The sequence below is a fragment of the Myxine glutinosa genome, chromosome 2 (genome assembly GCF_964187855.1).
Source record: "Myxine glutinosa chromosome 2, kmMyxGlut1.1, whole genome shotgun sequence".
Classification (NCBI taxonomy): domain Eukaryota; kingdom Metazoa; phylum Chordata; class Myxini; order Myxiniformes; family Myxinidae; genus Myxine; species Myxine glutinosa.
In genome coordinates, this window is record NC_136262.1 from 37417577 (window position 1) to 37435445 (window position 17869).

General features: G+C 49.2%; 1 long non-coding RNA gene across 3 annotated transcripts in view; it reads left to right on the forward strand.

Moving 5' to 3' along the window:
* Positions 1-5226: 5226 nt before the first annotated feature.
* The window catches only part of LOC137422640 (uncharacterized), a 210974-nt gene continuing 198331 nt past the window's right edge, over positions 5227-17869 (forward strand). For 2 of the 3 annotated variants that reach the window (XR_010983554.2, XR_010983553.1), the window contains exons 1-2: positions 5227-5452; positions 5554-5684. This is a non-coding gene — a long non-coding RNA (uncharacterized LOC137422640). Of the gene's footprint in view, positions 5453-5553; positions 5685-5851; positions 6264-17869 lie in introns of those variants that run through there. The other variant, XR_010983552.2, reaches the window with a different exon arrangement.

Consider the following 17869-nt stretch of genomic DNA (forward strand, 5'->3'; position numbering starts at 1 on the left):
ATGTTCGATCTATCGTCGGCCATCTTTGATCTGGTGCGATCTTCGATCTATCGTCGGCCATCTTTGATCTGGTGTGATCTTTGATCTATCATCGACCATCTTTGATCTTGTGTGATCTTTGATCTATCGTCGACCATCTTTGATCTTGTGTGAACTTTGATCTATCGTCGGCCATCTTTGATCTGGTGTGATATTTCATCTATCGTCGGGCATCTTTGATCTGGTGTGATCTTTGATCTATGGTCGGCCATCTTTGATCTGGTGTGATGTTCGATCTATCGTCAGCCATCTTTGATCTGGTGTGATCTTCGAACTATCGTCGGCCATCTTTGATCTGGTGTGATCTTTGATCTATCGTCGGCCATCTTTGATCTGGTGTGATCTTCGATCTATCATCGACCATCTTTGATCTTGTGTGATCTTTGATCAATCGTCGACCATCTTTGATCTTGTGTGATCTTTGATCTATCGTCGGCCATCTTTGATCTGGTGTGATATTTCATCTATCGTCGGGCATCTTTGATCTGGTGTGATCTTTGATCTATGGTCGGCCATCTTTGATCTGGTGTGATGTTCGATCTATCGTCAGCCATCTTTGATCTGGTGTGATCTTCGAACTATCGTCGGCCATCTTTGATCTGGTGTGATCTTCGATCTATTGTCGGCCATCTTTGATCAGGTGTGATCTTTGATCTAGCGTTGGCCATCTTTGATCTGGTGTGATCTTCGATCTATCGTCGGCCATCTTTGATCTGGTGTAAACTTTGATCTATCGTCGGCCATCTTTGATCTATCGGCGTGTATCTGGTGTGACAAGTGCATGTAGACCGTGGACGAGGTCCATCGCCAGGCACGCACACATTACACGCAGATCTCGTAAAGCACAGGCAGGGCATGCACGCGTATGCACAATCACAGCTTCGTACGCGCATCATTCGTACGTGGAGTCCGCGGCCAGGCTCGCCAAGGGCAGAGACTCCCACACATCCGCGGGACACGCGAAAGGTCTCCAGGGGTCTCGGGCGAGGAAGCTTCAAACGCGGCTCACGCTAATGGTTTAATGAGTTGGATCACATCTCCTCGGTTTCCCCACACCTTCGAATTATTGTGAGAGAGTCGGCGTCGAGGACTTTACATCCATTCTCTCGACATCGAACCACCCAGCACCCCAACCCCGGTTCCCCTGTCCCCACCATTATCGACTAAACTTTTTTGTGTTAAAGGGCGCGGTGGTGGATTCGCCCGCGGGCCAATTACGTCGCCTTCGTCGCAGTTTTGAAGGGTATTAACCCCGAGGTTATGCTTCGGGCGGGGGGTCTGCCGAGTGTGAAAATAGCGGCGCGGGCGACGCACAATGGAACAGAAGTCAGGATCTCGGGCGCGGCGGCCCCAGCAGACTCCCACTTGTGCATGACTACGGCTCCTCAAAAGATCGCGCACCGCCCTGAGGTACTTGAACCAAGCCATCCCGTCCCTCCTCGCTCCCCTCACCGGGTCTCGTCTGGACCGATGGGAATTCCCAAAGTCGGCGGTTTGCGGTTTGCGCTGCTCCACCGAACGCTTATTGTTGGTGCCGCAAAATCCAGATCGACAGAACTCCCGATGATGGGCGCTGTGTGCGAAACCCTCCTCGACGTGACTGCAGAGAGGCCTTGGTCGTGCACTGGAATTCATGAAATAACCTGCTGTGCCGTCTCAATGCTTGATGTACCTTGATCATCAGGTATAAAACATTCAGTTTGACAAATAACAATCGACGTTCTGATTCAAAGGTTCGAATCCATACCTGATTTTAAAATTTTCTTGTGACGCAAAGTTGATGGTGGAGACCGGTGATGTGGGGGGTTGGTTCGTTTTGGTTCTGGAACGGAAGACGCCCTCCTAGTCCTTATCGGTGTCAGGTTGACTCACCGGTCTCCTTCTAACCGCGCCAAACGTTAAACTTTCAACGGTACCTGTCGGGAACGTTATAGAGTCCTGGCCGAACTGCAATTCCTCCTTCCCGATCCAATCTGGAGTTGAACCTCATTCTCGTGTGCAAACACTTTCAAGTCACCAGGTAGAGACGAGTATAGACGAGGTATAGACGCATAATGCACCAGATATAGACGAGGTATAGACGCATAATGCACCACGTACAGACGAGGTATAGGCGCATAATGCACCAGGTATAGACGAGGTATAGACGCATAATGCACCACGTATAGACGAGGTATAGACACATAATGCACCACGTACAGACGAGGTATAGGCGCATAATGCACCACGTACAGACGAGGTATAGACGCATAATGCACCACGTATAGACGAGGTATAGGCGCATAATGCAGCAGGTATAGACGAGTTATAGACGCATAATGCACCAGGTATAGTCGAGGAAGAGACGCATAATGCACCAGGTATAGACGAGGTATGGACGCATAATGCACCAGATATAGACGAGGTATCGACGCATAATGCACCAGGTATAGACGAGGTATCGACGCATAATGCACCAGGTATAGAAGCGGTAATAGACGCATAATGCACCAGGTATAGACGAGGTATAGACGCATAATGGACCAGGTATAGATGAGTACAGATGAGTATAGACATATAATGCACCAGGTATAAACGCATAATGCACTAGGTATCGACGCATAATGCACCAGGTATAGACGAGGTATAGACGCATAATGCACCAGGTATAGACGAGTATAGATGAGTATAGACATATAATGCACCAGGTATAGACGCATAATACACCAGGTATAGACGAGGTATAGACGCATAATGCACCAGGCATAAACGCATAATACACCAGGTATAGACGAGGTATAGACGCATAATGCACCAGATATAGACGAGGTATATTAGCATAAAGCACCACGTACAGACGAGGTATAGACGCATAATGCACCAGGTATAGACGAGGTATAGACACATAATGCACCATGTGTAGACGAGGTATAGACGCATAATGCACCACGTACAGACGAGGTATAGACGCATAATGCACCAGGCATAGACGAGGTAAAGACGCATAATGCACCAGGTATATGTACATGAGGTATAGACGTAAAATGCACCAGGTATAGACGAGGGATAGACGCATAATGCACCAGGTATAGACGAGTTATAGACGCATAATGCACCAGGTAGAGACGAGGTAGAGACGCATAATGCACCAGGTATAGACGAGGTATGGACGCATAATGCACCAGATATAGACGAGGTATCGACGCATAATGCACCAGGTATAGAAGAGGTAATAGACGCATAATGCACCAGGTATAGAAGAGGTAATAGACGCATAATGCACCAGGTATAGACGAGGTATAGACGCATAATGGACCAGGTATAGATGAGTACAGATGAGTATAGACATATAATGCACCAGGTATAAACGCATAATGCACTAGGTATCGACGCATAATGCACCAGGTATAGACGAGGTATAGACGCATAATGTACCAGGTATAGATGAGTATAGACATATAATGCACCAGGTATAGATGCATAATGCACCAGGTACGGACGCATAATGCACCAGGTACAGACGTGGTATAGACGCATAATGCACCAGGTATCGACGCATAATGCACCAGGTATAGACGAGGTATCGACGCATAATGCACCAGGTATAGACGAGGTAATAGACGCATAATGCACCAGGTATAGACGAGGTATAGACGCATAATGGACCAGGTATAGATGAGTACAGATGAGTATAGACATATAATGCACCAGGTATAAACGCATAATGCACCAGGTATCGACGCATAATGCACCAGGTATAGACGAGGTATAGACGCTTAATGAGCCAGGTATAGACGAGGCATAGACGCTTAATGAGCCAGGTATAGATGAGGTATCGGCTCGTAACGCGCCAGGGATAGACGAGCATAGGCGCACAATGTGCCAGGTATCGACGAGCACAACGTGCAGGTGCACACCTGTTTTATTATCGGTACTTTCAACAATGATAAAGTAAAGAATGAATCGTGTTTGTCGTATGATGACCGATGGATGGTAACCCGACGGTACAGTAAGTGCTGACACTCCAGCAATGATCCCAAGCTGCTCCATACTGTGCCAAGGCATAGAATGACGTGTTTTTGGAATGACGTGTTTTGTTGTTCTAAACTCTCACGCAACTCGCGGCCTTTGAAAGATCTGCGTCAGAATAAAGATCTCACGCGAAAATGCGTAAATATGGCTCGATATCGCACACCGCATGCTATTCGCCTAATCCGCATGCAAACATTGTCTTCGAAAGGAGCACAGATTACACTTCACACACACACACGGTGGAGAAAAGACCCGCCTGGCTTCTCCCTAGGGTGTCCCGTGAACAAACACGGCAGCAGGGCGTGCCGACTTATTCTATGGAGCGATTTAATGAAGTGCTCTCTATTCATGACCTGCTTTTACTCACTCGATCGTCTCACTCTCGCCTTCTGGGGACAGCTAAAGCTCCGGGAGGGAGAGTGAAGGGGACACCGGTGCCGAGGGGGGGGGAGACGTTTGGAGACGTGGGGTGTGTACGCGGTCGGGGAGGAGGATCTGGAATTACGAGGCACTTGGTGAGCCTGGTGTGGGCAGCCTGGTGTGGGCAGCCCGATGTGGGCAGCCTGGTGTGAGCAGCCCGATGTGGGCAGGCGTCCGTCTTGCTCGGACCCGTGTGCGCTCACACTCGAGTTTACTGCTCCGCGCGGGAGCATCAATATCGGTGCTTTTTAAAATGACGTTCCGGAGACTTACTTTAATGAAAGTTTGCGGGATGTCACGTTGGCATTGCCAGCGGGCAAACGACCCTCGTCAAAGGCACGGAGGCCGCGTTCACGTCTTTGTAAACGAGACACACAGCGCTCATGAGCAAACTTAAAGAGTGACGTTACGCGCACCTTATGACGTCATTTCGCACGATTGCGATGACAGCTCTGTCGTATCGCATGAGGTCGTCCGTCTAAAGCTCTAAACGTTGGGTTATGTATGCTCAGGTCGAGCGGTGTATTGTTGTGAATGCGAGCGGTGAATGGTGGGGGTGTTGTTTGTTTTATTGTTGTTTTTTTTAGTAGTCGGCATGCGCCCTTTCGCCGTTGGTCCACCGTCGCTATGGAAACGCACGGGACTTTAAAAGCATTTCCGACTTTGTTTTCCCTTTTTAAAACCACTTATAAACGCAACCGTATGGTTTTCGCGAACTCTCATGCGGTTGTGTGCAACTCCGTGGGGGATTTCTTCTTCTTCCTACGCCTTCTTCTTCTTCTCCCTCCGTCCAACGAGCAAGCACCGCTGGAGCTTTCCCAAATTAAGGCGGGCAGCCGGCAAAGCGCATCAAAGCGATCCGCTAAGCCGCCCAGCGTTGTTATATAGAAAACGCCTCATTAGAGCCATTTGCCTTGGAGTTAAGAGCCGTGCTGCCAAACTCAAAGAAAAAGCCTCGACTGAAATCAAAGTTCAAATGAAGGTTTGAGATGAACTTCATGCGTTGTATTTTATTTTCCACGTTCTATATATGCTCGCAGTTTTAAGGATAAACCGACGTCCTGAAAGTCCTAATTGGTTCAGTGCAGGGAACATGGGCGAATGAATGAGCGAGGAGAACGTCGACCCTCAAGACCGATACGGCTGGGAGATGAGGGCACTGCCGCTGGATTAGGTTCACGACTGGGTGACGGTGGCAGGCCAAGGTGATGACGGTAAGTTCAGAAAGATTGGAGGTGACTGGGTTTGCGAGGGAAGTCGGCAGACTGGACCTCATAATTATATTCGGCCCCCTTTTTGCCCCCCCCTCCCTTTCGCTCTTATGCCAGTGTCCAACTTTCTTCCACCCACCGCCATCCCCCATCCATCTCTGCTTCCACAGGCAGCTGCTCTGATAAGCGGACAGGCGTCCCGTTGCCTCGCTTGCTGTCTCGACCCGAAGCGTCACGGAGATTCCGGGCGAACCCCCCGGGCCGAACATATGCCGTTTCCTCTTTAACCGACCTTTAGCGTTGTTTCTTCTTCTTCTCGACTTTCCGCATGTTTTCAACAAGGAACACTCGGGATGGCGAGGGAGAAATATGGGGGTGGTGGTAGGACGTATTAAATAGAAAACGAAGGCAGCCCTCGGTGACGGCGCGTGAAGGGGACACGATGTGGGCCGAATGCCAAAGCTCGTTAAGGTACTGTTATTCACAGTCTGTCCAAGGATTTTTTGGTAGGATGGTGTTTGGTAGCAAATAGCTGTTTCTCCGTGCTTTTTTCATAACATATCGAAGCTCATTGAAGACCGTGGTGCATTAAAAGGTGAAAAACTGATGGTAGGGCCTTGCACAGTTGAACATAATAAGCAAAGGAATGAATGAACAGGAAAAGAGGAGAGAAGCAGGATGGGGGACACAGCAACCTGCAAGAAAGAGGGTTGGGTGAGATAATGTAAATAGAGGTATTCTAAAAATCTGCTCTCTTCAAGTAGTCGGTGTACCACCATCTCATGTCACCCTCGTCACAACCCGCTGTGTTGCTGTGTCCCCGGGTTGTGACGAGGGTGACGTGAGATGGTGGTACACCGCCTACTTGAACCCCTTGAGGGAAGAATACAATCGAACCGTCTCAATAAAGCAAATGGGTAAACAGGAAAGAAAAACTAACAAAAGTGTTGAGTGCAATCAGCCTGGATTTTGGGAGTTGAACCAGGAGGGGGTTTACCGGCAAAACGCTTGCGTTCCGGAGGAGCCGCGGACAGTTGGAGAGCTCAGAGAGCAGATGTAGCTAAACCAGAGGAGAGTCTGTAAAAACAGAGAGGCCACCGCCTGCGATGTTAGAGCAACAGGACCTGTGCCATGGCCTCATCACGCAACATTTAAACAAGGTTCAGAGCTTCCGATTCCACACATTCCAGGAGACACAGATGTGATGCTGGGGTGCCAGCCCAAAGGGGAAAGCAGTGCTCCATTGAACTAACGACAATGAATGACCTTATCGACTGAGTAATACTGATTTTTTTCAAGGAAAGACCTTGAGCGACGAAGGATGCCCAGTCTGCGGCAGGCTTTGGAGGCCAGCTTTATGATATGGTCTTCTCAGGAAAGGTAATGGCTGATAGTGAAGCTGAGAAGTTCAAGAAGCTGAATCCATGGAAATAGATAGGTGGGTCCTTCTGAAGGAACAGGGTGAAACTGAGAGATTTTCTATGATTGGACGACATATTCCATTTACCAGACCATCTTCAAAATAGAAAATTAGAGAAGTGTTTGGTGTGAGAAGTCTAGAAAAGTTTAGAAGTCTAAAATTAGAGAAGTCTAGAAAATTAGAGAAACACACCAATTAGTGTTTCTTTGTTTGACGTCTGCACTCCTGAACTGTTGGATGAAATGAGTTGAAAACTAGTGGCTTTACTCATGGTGTTCAAGGAAAGCTCTGAGGGGGTAAAACAAATTTATAGCTCCAGGGGTTCAGCGTGGGAGGAGTAATCCAATTCATTCTAATGCAAGTATGTGCATCGCACTGCTCTTTGTGTGAGGCGGTATTACTCGTACAAATCATACGAAGATACGTTATGCGTTATGCGGTTCTGGCGGAATTATCCTGTCTAAGGACGGCTTATCTGCTGGTCAAATCAATTCCAGATGGGTAGAGAGTGACCCAGTTGCTGTCTGCCTGGCAGTGGAATGGGGATACTGTACGACCCAATTTAGAGTCGTCTGCTAACCGAAAGAGTGTGCTTTACTGATGCATCGGAATAGGTCATTTATGTACAGCCTTGGAGTACTTGAGCCTCCACTGCGAGGGGACAGGAGAGGGTTCCATTGACAGCAACACAAAGACAGAACAAAATTAATAGAGGAAGTCAGAAATCCAGGTAAGAAGGCAGCCTTACTTGACATCAGCAGCAAGTCTGGGAAGCAGAGCAGGATGCCTGACCATGTCGAATATCCGAGATATGTCCGCGGAGATGATCCTGACCTTTTGTTTGAGATTTAAGGACCACAACCATTATTGAAAGAAGAGCAGCAGCATGTCCTAAGTTCAGTGACCTGGATGGAATACAATGTGACAGTGAAAGATCCGTCTGTTTAAGAGGAGGAAAGAATGATGGAATACTGTAGTATATCAGGCTGAGTGCAGTTGAAGCTATTTGGGAAAGTCGTTAAAGGAAGTTTTATTTTTTTTACTTCTACCTACTGTACTTTCTATTTTGGGGATTTGCAGTGTACACACGAAGGCAGTTTGTAGTAAATAAATCCCCAGCAAAAGGGAAGTAAATATTATTAAGACGGGGCAATGACAACTATACCATATAATCTGATACCTTTTCATCATAATCAGCCAAATGGCATTTCTGCTACAACATCTGTGACCACTTTACCACAGGTCAAAATGGTGCAAACTCCTGGTGCCTGCTCCAAGGGCACTCATCATTGAGTACAACCTTAATGTGCAGGAAATGAGGTGTTATATTTACCCTCTTTCCCAGCCTCCTAATATATATATATATATATATATATATATATATATATATATATATATATATATATATATATATATATATATATATATATATACAGTATATGTATAAGCCTCCTTTGCTATGTAGGAAGAGGGCAGCACACTGAACGGGAAAGAATAAGGGATTATTTGTTTTTGCACACTGAACGGGAAAGGATAAAGGATTATTTGTTTTTGCCCAACGTTTTAAAAGCGGGCGAGTACAATTTCCAGGGAAATATTCTGTTCTTGGAGAATTCAGCAACAATAAATAACTTTTATTCTTTATTGTTCAGTGTGCTGCTTCTTCCCACAAATATGAATCCTGAGATGCATACTGTGTATCCCACTGTGTGCATGTATAATATATATATATATATATATATATATATATATATATATATATATATATATATATATATATATATATATATATATATATATATATATATACATACAGTGGAACCTTGACTTACGAGTGCCCCAACTTACGAGTTTTTCGAGATACGAGCCGTCGCTCGGGCGGTTTATTGCTTTGAGATGCGAGCCGAGATCCGAGTTACGAGCTTTCGCCACCCGGTCACGTGGTTATCTTGCCGTGCACGTACAGTACGTATCTCTGTCGTATAGCGCTGCATTTTTTTTTTCGCATTTTGGTTATTTCGAGTTCACGCCGCCAGGTGGGTTCTGGTCACGTGGTTATCTTGCCGTGCACGTACAGTACGTATCTCTGTCGTATAGCGCTGCATTTTTTTTTTCGCATTTTGGTTATTTCGAGTTCACGCCGCCAGGTGGGTTCTGGTCACGTGGTTATCTTGCCATGCACGTACAGTACGTATCTCTGTCGTATAGCGCTGCATTTTTTTTTTCGCATTTTGGTTATTTCGAGTTCACGCCGCCAGGTGGGTTCTGGTCACGTGGTTATCTTGCCGTGCACGTACAGTACGTATCTCTGTCGTATAGCGCTGCATTTTTTTTTTCGCATTTTGGTTATTTCGAGTTCACGCCGCCAGGTGGGTTCTGGTCACGTGGTTATCTTGCCGTGCAAGTACAGTACGTATCTCTGTCGTACAGCGCTGCATTTTTTTTTCCGCATTTTGGTTATTTCGGAAAATTTCTTAGTTTTAACCATGGGGCCTAAGAAAGTGAGTGGCAAGTGCAGTGCTGAGAAGAAGAAGAGGATGATGTGCTTGGATATAAAACACGCAATCGTCGAAAAACATGAGCGAGGTGTCGAGGAGGACGTATATAACGGCAGAGGAGAAGAGCATGCCAGGCCACAACTTGTTCAGAATGCCGGCGATAGCTCGCCTTCTCTTTGTGGAAAACACGGTGAGATCCTTAACATCCAACAACTAATGGGACGCAAACGGGGCGCCCAGTTTAGCGGTACACACATTGATGAATCACCCTGCCTGTGATTCACCCATGACAGGTTATAGCTGGGTCGGGATTCAAACCCAGGCTGGACAGTTTAGACTTTAGAGTCAAGTGTGCGTACCTCCAGTCCAGGCCATCCTGCCAACTTGTATGCTGCATACATACATATTGCATACATACATATTGCTCAGGCCTCAAACTCAGGCAGAATCCTCAAACTAAACATACAGCCGGTAGGGATACACGGTCTTATCTTAGCCCCGACAGACCACAGACAAACGGGACAAGACTGACTCACACAGGGATTGATGGCTGGTGAAATATAAAGCGCGAGATATTTTTAAATATACTGTATATTTTAAAAAAAATTGGTGTGGTTTTTGGCGGGCTGGAACGGATTAATAGCATTTCAATGCATTTCAATGGGGAAATTTGATTTGAGATACGAGCAATTTGAGTTACGAGCTCGGTCACGGAACGAATTAAACTCGTAAGTCAAGGTTCCACTGTATATATATATATTGTTACGGACACGACTTATTAGGATGTTATGAAGGGCCGAGCGGAATGGCCGCCGTGTTCGCACAGTTTACCCGATTCCACTCGAACGTTGACTAAGTCGCGCTATGCTAAATCAATGATGGAAAGGACACAACGGCTGGGTTAAATGACACGACACCAGGGGTACAGTTCTCAAGACCTCCGGAGGAGGATATAATATGGGTTATGCAGAACGTTTAGATTACACGGCACAGAGGTACAGCACAGAAAGATGGGCACTTATACACGGTCTTATCTTAGCCCCGACAGACCACAGACAAACGGGACAAGACTGACTCACACAGGGATTGATGGCTGGGAAGGACAGGCAGTCGATTGCTCAAGGTGCACCTTGGCTCAGGGGCAGAATCGACCCGGTCCGGTCCAAAGATGCGGGTAGGTATCGTCGCGCTGGAGGTGGCGTCCGTTTCTCTTCAAGCTGAGGCGCATCTGACGTCACCTCCGTCTTCCTGCGCATGTCCAGCGGGGAGTGACACGCCCTCGGCTCGTTAGCTCCGCCCCAGATGGAATCGGTCCGCCGCTTTTTATTGGGTGCGGGGGGGTTACCGGGCTCCGCCCTTGACGAGGAGCTGACAGTGAGCCCCTGCGTGGTAACCCCGTCGGAGCACATGGTCAATGGCGGCTAACCAAGCCGGAGTGAGGACGCGCACTCCCCGCGCCGCTGTTGTTGTTGTTGGTGTTGTTGTTTCATGAGGAAGAGATGCGGGGAGGTATTGGGAGGTCCTAAACTTACTACTGGTGCCATACAATCACATTCTGGTGCAACGAAGAGTCAGAATTAATGGAAACGAGTCCTTAACTGACATAGACTAAGAATAACTAGCAAGATGTCCTATAGTTGTCTACGTGAGATGCGGTGAACCTGGGCACGACATTTAATGGGGGAAAAAGGGGAAGGTCGGGGCTACAGAGTGTTGTTTACAGACAATGGGACTAGGGAATGGGGGATTGGGGATAGTTGGGGAGTATTGGGGAAATAGGGGAATATTTACAAGCGGATATGGATGGAGGCCAAATCCCATATCCGCAACATTGCACCCTTCTCTACCTCGGGGCGTCCCGACCCGATAAATTTTTACCTACGTTAGTGTGGCACTCAGATGTAGTTCCCTCTACTATTAACTCAACCCTGAGTGCGACAGTTTTACAGATGTTCACAAATGAGTAAATATGTCCCCCTGCGACGTTGCACCCTTCTCCTCACAGAAGGACACCCACAGGATAACCGAATCGCGGAAAGAATCCTCAAACTAAACATACAGCCGGTAGGGAGCATTATTTACACAAGACTACACTGATATTTACACTACGATCCAGGACCTGTTTTTGGAGGAACACATGCAGATGTTATGCATAGAGAGAGCACGCATGCCAGCATCGATACACCAACCCACGAGTGCTCTGTGGCCTTACGGCCTTTAATAATGTGCAGAGCACCCCGATCAAGCACCAAAAGCACCACCCCATCACACATTCAGCACCATCCGGTGCACCAATAAAGTGTTTATAGTCACCGGTGGTGTCGCAGCCGGCCGATGTTCTGCCGCTGGTCTTGCCTTCTTGAAGCACTTGGCCTTCTAGCTTCCTTAGAAAAAAGAAAGGCGCCAACCGCGTCCATTTCTGTATTGTGGCCGTCAGGGGGCCAACTAAAAGTGGTTCACCTGTATGGCATAGGTGCCACGTTGACCCATAGGTCCATCAACGGGTGGTGCTTGCCCGCAAAAGACTGCGGTCCATGGTGGGTGGCCACAAAAATTGCGGTCCATATGGTGTATCGATCCCGGCAGCAAGCAGCGAAAGTGCAGGCCCACAACTGCGGAGCCAGCACCTCTCTCTCCTCTCTCTCTCTGCCCCAAAGCCAGATCCTCGGAGGTGGGAGACAAAAGAAGACAATTGAGTAAGGTGGTAAGGGCGCAAAAGTGCACGCAATACAAGGTGATGCACACTGGGGGCACATGGGAACCAGGTGAGACAGGTACGTTCCTACCGTACGCCCCCCCCCCACCAGGTAACCTACATTGCCCCTCCCCTACCCCTTACTGTATCCACAAAACACAACACTACCCATAAACATCTACTTTACACATCAACAAACGTCCCTACTGTCTTCCCCGTTCCTCCCATAAACCAAATTCGTCTTCTCTCCCTCCTAACCAATCAAATTTGCCATTTCCAACTCTCATCACAATTTGCCATCTCCAACTCAACAGCAAAATTTGCCATCACCAATTCATCATCAGTCCCTCCTAAGGAGGGAGAGATGGAATCACCCCAATGTCTCATCCACGTCGTGATGCGTCTCACCAATCCACACAGCAATTCTCATTTCCTGCACACAGAACAAAGAAAACACAGGTGTGGAGTCATCATCATCACCACAGGTAAGTGGCTGCGTATGGTGCGACAGGTTCATCAATCCTAACTATTTCCTAAATGACTTTAACAACTTTACATTACCCGGGGTCTTTCTCCTGCCAAACCATTGGCCCTCTTACACTATGGGTTCTAAAAACCAATTCCCATTGACCAAACTGTGGTGCTTTCCAATTTGGGGTCTCACTCCCCCGATTCATCTCCCGGTGCCTCGCACAATTTCTGGGCTGTGACGTGTAGCTCTCCCAGCAGGTCTACCCACCTGCACACCTCCACCACTGTAGTTGCCTCCGAGCTTACCTGCTCCTTACCCTAACCTATCTACCTGGGGAAGGCCCTCTGGCGCTCTCCCCACTCGGTGCCCTCTCTGGCACTGGGCTACCCGGGTCCGTCCTCCGGATCCTCGGGCCCCATCCACAACTCTACCGGCTCCCAGAGCCCACCTGCGGCCTCACCTGGCCGACATCCTCACAGTGGTGGAGTGCCCAAACCAACTACACACACTAACAGGCTACACGCCCAGCCATTTCCACAACACTAATGCACCCATCCACAATACCATTTTGCAACCGCACCACAAATGCCAATATTCAACCACAATTTACCTATACCCTCTACCTAACACTTACACTACCCGCCCCGGGTACTCGTGAAAGGGGTCCACTCTTCCCCCATCCACACCTTCGCACCATGCACACCACTCCGTACCACTTACTCCATGTACTCCACACACCTGTACTTGCACACCTGTGCTCTCACACCTGGTGCCACCTGCACCCTTCTCTCCCCAAGCGCATTCGCGCTGATCCACAACACTCACTAATCATACACTGCTCCACACACCTGTCCAGCTCTCACACAGCATCATCTCATCTAACTACTCCCCTCTGAAACTTGCGCTTCCCAGTCGTCCCTTTAAACTATTGCGCTCCCTCGTCATTATAATTCACACTAATCTACCTGCGTCCCCACTACAGGTATCAGTCACTAACTAATCTTAACGTCACCTAATGTCATCTTTGCTAGATCCCTACACACCATATCCTAACCCACCCGGGCTAGTTTCCACTGCCATACACCCCATAAACTATAGCGCATTTGCCCCCACATGGGAAGGGTGGCAGGGATGCCACCCTTACCCACCGGGCCCATCGCTCACTACCAATTTTGCACATCAAATTTCAACAAATCAAAAATTTGCCAATCACTACCCATCATCTGCCAATCATTACTGCCAATCCTTTGCCAATCATCAAATTTTGTTTTTTTCTAATTTTGGGTCCAAAACACTAACCTCATCACACAGTCTACTCACTAATGCCTCTCGGTGCGCCAATTCCTGTCCAAAGCCCGGCTTCGTAAAGCCGAGCAATGAATGCGGGTTGTTTGGTGCCAGCGGCTGGATACGTCCCGCATTCGGTGCAGGGAAGGAGGTTTACCCGGGCCAAGATCCCACGCACCATCTCGGCACGGAGCCATCCCATGGCCCGATCTCGACCTGCCGGAATGCCTCAACAAAAAGTGGTCGCCATGACGACCCTTCCTATCGGGCTGCCCGCTCCGCCTAGTGGAGCCCGGACGCGGCCGTTCCAAGCGAGGCACAGCGTGGATCGCGTACGGCGGTTCTTTCGAAACCGCCGTGGTTCGGATCCCCGCTGGTCCTCGCGGCACGCGAAGCTGCCCGACACGCACCGAGGGCCCGAGTCGGCTATAAGTCGTTCTAACCTCTAACCCGGTTACCGTCGATGCTTCACCTGCATGCTCACAAGCATACGCTACCCCTTTCTTGCTCATACCTCCTGCTGTCCCCATACTCCTCGTACCTTTCCTTACACACCTCGGTACACCCATTCCGCTCACCGACTTGGTCACACACCTGACTACCGAACACCTTGGCACACATTCGTCGCTCGCACACCTCACCAACACACCTCTTCGCGCCCCTTCCTCGGTCACCTCCTCTGTGACAATCACAGGTGTGCCCTCACTCGCACACCCAACCACGTGCCTCACGACCAACTCAAGTGTGCATTCCCACACACGCTCTACCATTCCAGGTGTACATCCTTCCATTCCAGGTGTACATCCTTGCTCACCTGTCACATCTAACTCACGCTCCGTGCCACTCTCACTACTCTCACCACCACTCTTGACAACGCACTCACCCTTACTCCCGACAGCGCACTCTTTCCTCATGCACCTGTCCGTTACACACCTTTCTCGCGCACACTCTTGCGCACACTCTCCCATCACACCCTCTGTAACACTCCCCACAGGCATGCATTCTTCCTTGCCTTTGACAGCGCACTCTTTCCCCATGCACCTGTCCGTCACACACCTTTCTCGCGCACACTCTTGTGCACACTCTCCCGTCACAACCTCTGTAACACTTACCACACCGCGCTTCCATGTGCTCCCTCGCACACGCGCTACGACCGACTCACTCTCGCCAGCACCCTCACTCCTTGGCACGCACTTGTTCCTCACACACCCCAGAGTCGGACTTTCTCGCACACCTCCTTTTTCGCACACCAGACCTGTCGCACACTTCACCAACGGCCTCTCACGAACACCCGGGTCCATCTCGACCCCCAAGCTCATTAAATCACCTGGCGCATCATACGCACGACCATATTGGTCACCACTTACACCGGGTCCTCTTCCTCTTCGCTTCTCCTCCATCACCTGCGAATCCCTCATCCGGTTAATGAGCCCATCATCACGATCCGAACACAGACTTTGGACCAATTTTTTTATTTCCTCCTTTATCTCTTTCTTATCCTCTCTCCGTCGCTTCTTAATTTCGCTCACCCCTTCTTCCACTTCTTCTAATTTCTGCTTCACCTCTTTTATTTCCCGGTACGTCTCCTCAAGCTCGTCCTCCAAGGCTACCTTGACCGTTTCCATGTGCGTCCTCACCTGCCGGTCCTTCGTCTCCATTACCTCTGTCACCTCGTCCAACCTCGTTGTCAGTCCCTCACGTACCATCTGACATTCCCTCTTCGTCGCTATCAAGTCATCTTTTAGTTCTTTCTGTGTCGCTTTTAACCCTCCTAATACCGCAGTGTTTCTTTGAACCTGCTCCGTTAGTCCTTTTTGTCCCTCCGTCAGCTGTTCCACCTCCTGCGTCAGGTCCTCTATACCACCTTGCAATTTTACAGTCCCCTTTCTCACCTCCTTCTCCATGTGCTCCTTACAGTGCCTCACCTCCTCGCGCACTCCTCCGACCTCCTCACTCACACCTCTTCTGATCTCTTCTCCCATCACTTGCATCTCCTGCCCAGATGCCACCCTCATCTGCTCCATTTCCTCCCTGTGAGCATCCAGTTTGGTTTCTACCCCCATTCTGACCCCCTCTATCTGCTGCCCCATTTGTTTAACTTCCCTTTCCGCTTGGTCCCTCATGTCCCTCAATTTGCCTTCCATACTGTTTTCTAACCCCTCTAACCCATTTTTCACTCCCTCTATCTGATTGTCTAACCCCTCTAATTTCTTGTCTAATCCCTCACCGGTACCCCTCGCTTCGTCCCTCATTACCCCCATTTGGTTTCCCATTACCCCCAATTGCTCACTCTGCAGTTTGAGGGACGCCTGCATTTGCGCCATAAATTGCTCCATGAGGGCCTGCATTTGGGCCATCCCTCCCACTTGTGCAGCGGGTGCGGCCGCCGTAGCTATGTGCGAGGCGCCATTTTGCGCACCCGCAACCTCGTGCGCAAGGACGCCATTTTGCGACCCTGCTATCCTCACTGCTTCGCTCTCCTCATGTCCCTCAATCTGGTCCTGGATCGACCCTGCCTCACTCTCCTCTACCGGAACGCAGCCGTCTTGATCTGCCATAGCGCGACTTTCAAAATTCGGGTTTTTATTTTTTTGTAAAACAAAATCAAATTTCGCCGTTATAATTTCGAGCACGTGAAACGCGCTCCGGGACCGATCCCACTTCCCGACACCAATTGTTACTGTATAACACAATTGGTGTTCCAAAATTTGGGCCTAACAAATTTAGTCCCAGGTCCGAATCGAACTCCTGACAACCAATTGTTACGGACACGACTTATTAGGATGTTATGAAGGGCCGAGCGGAATGGCCGCCGTGTTCGCACAGTTTACCCGATTCCACTCGAACGTTGACTAAGTCGCGCTATGCTAAATCAATGATGGAAAGGACACAACGGCTGGGTTAAATGACACGACACCAGGGGTACAGTTCTCAAGACCTCCGGAGGAGGATATAATATGGGTTATGCAGAACGTTTAGATTACACGGCACAGAGGTACAGCACAGAAAGATGGGCACTTATACACGGTCTTATCTTAGCCCCGACAGACCACAGACAAACGGGACAAGACTGACTCACACAGGGATTGATGGCTGGGAAGGACAGGCAGTCGATTGCTCAAGGTGCACCTTGGCTCAGGGGCAGAATCGACCCGGTCCGGTCCAAAGATGCGGGTAGGTATCGTCGCGCTGGAGGTGGCGTCCGTTTCTCTTCAAGCTGAGGCGCATCTGACGTCACCTCCGTCTTCCTGCGCATGTCCAGCGGGGAGTGACACGCCCTCGGCTCGTTAGCTCCGCCCCAGATGGAATCGGTCCGCCGCTTCTTATTGGGTGCGGGGGGGTTACCGGGCTCCGCCCTTGACGAGGAGCTGACAGTGAGCCCCTGCGTGGTAACCCCGTCGGAGCACATGGTCAATGGCGGCTAACCAAGCCAGAGTGAGGACGCGCACTCCCCGCGCCGCTGTTGTTGTTGTTGGTGTTGTTGTTTCATGAGGAAGAGATGCGGGGAGGTATTGGGAGGTCCTAAACTTACTACTGGTGCCATACAATCACATTCTGGTGCAACGAAGAGTCAGAATTAATGGAAACGAGTCCTTAACTGACATAGACTAAGAATAACTAGCAAGATGTCCTATAGTTGTCTACGTGAGATGCGGTGAACCTGGGCACGACATTTAATGGGGGAAAAAGGGGAAGGTCGGGGCTACAGAGTGTTGTTTACAGACAATGGGACTAGGGAATGGGGGATTGGGGATAGTTGGGGAGTATTGGGGAAATAGGGGAATATTTACAAGCGGATATGGATGGAGGCCAAAT